Below are 3,405 nucleotides of genomic sequence, written 5' to 3'. Positions count from 1 at the left end.
GAGCGCCGAAGCGCTGGGCACCAAGCGTCAAGCACCTGATGTGCGTGCGTCGAGCGCCGCCGCGTCGAGCGCCGAGGCGTCGAGGGTGCGTGCGTCGAGCACCGAGCGCCGAAGCGTCAAGCACCGAGGTGCGTGCGTCGACGTCAAGGGTGCGCGCGTTGAGGCGTCGAGCGCCGAAGCGTCGAGCACCGAGCGTCGAGCGCCGAAGCGTCGAGCGCCGAAGCGTCGAGCGTCGAGCGTCGAGCGTCGAGCGCCGAAGCGTCGAGCGTCGAGCGTCGAAGCGTCGAGGGTGCGTGCACCGAGCGTCGAGCGCCGAGCGTCGAGGCGCGTGCGTCGAGGCGCGTGCGTCGAGTGTCGAGGGTGCGTGCGTCGAGGCGCCAAGCGCCGAGCACCGAGCGTCGAGCGCCGAAGCGTCGAGCGTCGAGCACCGAGCGTCGAGCACCGAGGTGCGTCGAGGGTGCATGCACCGAGCGTCGAGCACCGAGCGTCGAGCACCGACGTTGATGGGAACGTGCACCGAGCGTCGAGCACCGAGCGCCGAAGCGTCGAGCGTCGAGCGTCGAGCACTGAGCCCCAAGTGCAGAAGCACTAAGCACCAAGCGCAGAAGCGCTGCACAAAGCGCCGAAGCGCTGCACCAAGCGCACAAGCGCTGACACCAAAAGCGCCGGAGCGCGAGCGCCGAAGCGCGAGTACCGAGCGTGGAACGCAAGCACAGACGCCTAAGCGTCAGCTGACCCGCCAAGCGGAGACGCAAAGTGCTGGTACAGTGTCTGGTGCTGTGCAATACCTACCTGAAGGTGCTGGGGATTTTGCACGTTGGTGGTTGTCTTCCTCTGTATAGTGAAGGGAAAAACTTTTTTTTTTTTTTTTTTTTTTTTTTCTTGTGGACGCTGCAAAGGGAAAGGGAGTGTAGTGCAATACCACGTGGCGGGAACGCGCCGCGCGGGGGGGGGGACGACGACTGCAGAGCAGACTACCTGCACACACACACGGTATAGCCTAAGCTACCCGCACACACACACGGCATAGCCTAAGCTAGACCGAGGATGCAATTGCGCGTGGCCAAGGCCAACGCAACACGCGTCCGACACACAATGTAATATATAATAAATATATAATTACACAATAATACAATATATATATAGAATATATATATAAAAAAACCCCACACAGTAAATAATAAAAGAACAGAGGAAAGACGGGGAGACCACGAAGAACGCAATGCCGAAGCAAAGTGAAAAGGAATATATAATGTAAACACAAAATATATCCTAAAATAATACAAATACACAATAATAACAATAATAACTGAAATAAACTCGGAGAAGGGGATAAACCAGCTTCTCAAGCCTAAGCTTAGTGAGTACAATCAGTTAAATTAGCTCTAAGTCCTACCGCTACTGATGCTGAAGGCAAAAGAGGAAGTGACTCTCCGCGCGCTGCGTATAGTAAGCTCCCAAGGGGGCGGGCTTACACGGCAGCTTGCGCGGAGGCCTATCGGCAGCTTTGACATAAAGCTCAGCCAATCCCTACTGCCTGACGGCAATGTCCCATACCTTGATGGTTATTTTCGACTTGAAAGGGAACTAAGACTACCATACCAATTAAAAATGAAAGTGCAAAAGCATCTGCAATATTTCTCCAAATAAAAACGTCTCAATATAGAATCAAGGTCTCCTGAAAAAAAAAAGTCTTCAAAATAAGTAGTTGTGTGCTCATGAAAAATAAACACTGAAGACAATGAGCCTTATTAACAATGCCCTACTGTACATATGTAAATAGCTATAAATTATGACAGGCATTACCAAATTTTAGTGTTAGTATAATATACTAAGCTGGAATGCTTAGTATAAAATGTTCAAAAAAACATATAGTAAAAAACAAAATAATAAATCTGTTTCACCTTTACTTACCATGCTTACCCATGTGTGTAACTCTGCAAATGGAGCACATATACTCCTCCATACTGATGAGGTCATCTCGCTGTAGATCTTCACACTGGCCATGGAACCATTCGCCACACCTCCCGCATTCCACCAGCAGCTCCAGTCCAATCCTGTATGGTCTCCTGCATGTGCAGTAGACCTCCACATCACAGAAATGTACCTCTGGGAGGGGAGTTCTCTCACAGCTCGGGAAAGGAGTAAGAGATCCAGCTACAAAACAAGAAAAAAGATGATCACGAATTTGCTTTTGATCATAACATAACTTACCTGGCTCTTCACCCATGCAGAGTGCGAGGCTGTTTGCGATGGTAAACAGTCCACAGTCACTACATCCCTGCTGCTGCTGTACATGTGGCCACACGATCCAAACTGTCTTTCCACTGTACTGCAGCAGTGATACAACCTGGGAACAGAAATCATGGTTATTATTAATTCCCAAAGAGTCAAACACATTTAAATGGGGCACCCTTTTTTTTGGGGGGGGGGGGGGGGGGGGGCAGTCATTGTTGTCAATGGGTGTTGCATCTTTTTGTACTGGAAATTGTCCTGATGCACCTATCTGTACAAAACATAGCAGATTTCCACCCCCTGTGGATGACACATTAATCACATTACAGATGGATGTCATGTGACAATGTGACACTAGCTCTAATTAGTCTGTAAACTGCAACCTGTTGTCAAATGATGTTTTGAGAGCACGTGCTTACAATCTGTTTAACTGGCTATCAAGAAAGTTTGTTACCAGACTAAGCTCTTAGTTTTCTACATATTACAGACTGTGTTTAAATTCTGTTTGTTCTTCCATTCTTTGTCTGACCTCACTATAAAAGTTTAATGATGTAATACTCACCGATCATGTACCATGGAGAAACAACTTTGATTGGCTTCAGTTCTGGGGCAACAGTCTTCACCCTCTCAAATCTCTGGCATGCTTCACAATTCAGGATCTTAAGGGAAACAGTAATGATGAAACAAGTAATACTTAAATCATGAATGGAAAAGCGACAAAAAGCAAAAAAAATAAGGTTTTTAAAAAATAAAAAAGTACCCATTGCTCCACGTCCTTTACAATCCCTTTCCAGTAAAATCGTTGAATGATTTTCCCCATCATTCCCTTCATCCCAAAGTGTCCTGTGTGAACTTCATTGCGAATGGCAGTCTTCTCCTCTTCATCGGTCACAACCCTACGGAAACACTCTCCATTCTTCTCAGGGACATACAGGTACTTACCTGACAGATAAAACAAAAGTAAAGATAATACTACAATAAATACTTCAATGAGTGGAGGTTTTTAAATGAATGTTTTTAAAAAGAATGAGCCAAAACCTATTCAAAAGAATCAGAACCACTGACAATACTGACATGTGGAAAACTGTCTCTGCCCTTTATAATGGTCATTTCTTAGACTCTTAAGTTACATATATATATATATTCTTATTTAATGCAAATTCTGTTTTC

The 3,405-nt window shown here is 46.8% G+C and overlaps 1 long non-coding RNA gene across 1 annotated transcript; it reads right to left on the bottom strand.

Annotated features, from left to right (window-relative positions):
- Positions 1 to 1,577: 1,577 nt before the first annotated feature.
- On the bottom strand, positions 1,578 to 3,058 carry LOC131705262 (uncharacterized). Its single transcript, XR_009310270.1, has 3 exons — positions 2,996 to 3,058; positions 2,798 to 2,894; positions 1,578 to 2,350 (listed from the first exon to the last, which is right to left on the bottom strand). It is a non-coding gene; the product is annotated as an uncharacterized LOC131705262 (long non-coding RNA).
- Between the last annotated feature and the right edge of the window lie 347 nt (positions 3,059 to 3,405).

This window comes from Acipenser ruthenus, chromosome 2, assembly GCF_902713425.1.
Source record: "Acipenser ruthenus chromosome 2, fAciRut3.2 maternal haplotype, whole genome shotgun sequence".
Classification (NCBI taxonomy): domain Eukaryota; kingdom Metazoa; phylum Chordata; class Actinopteri; order Acipenseriformes; family Acipenseridae; genus Acipenser; species Acipenser ruthenus.
The sequence above is the reverse complement of the archived record's forward strand: the minus strand, read 5'-3'. Positions and strand labels throughout refer to the sequence as shown.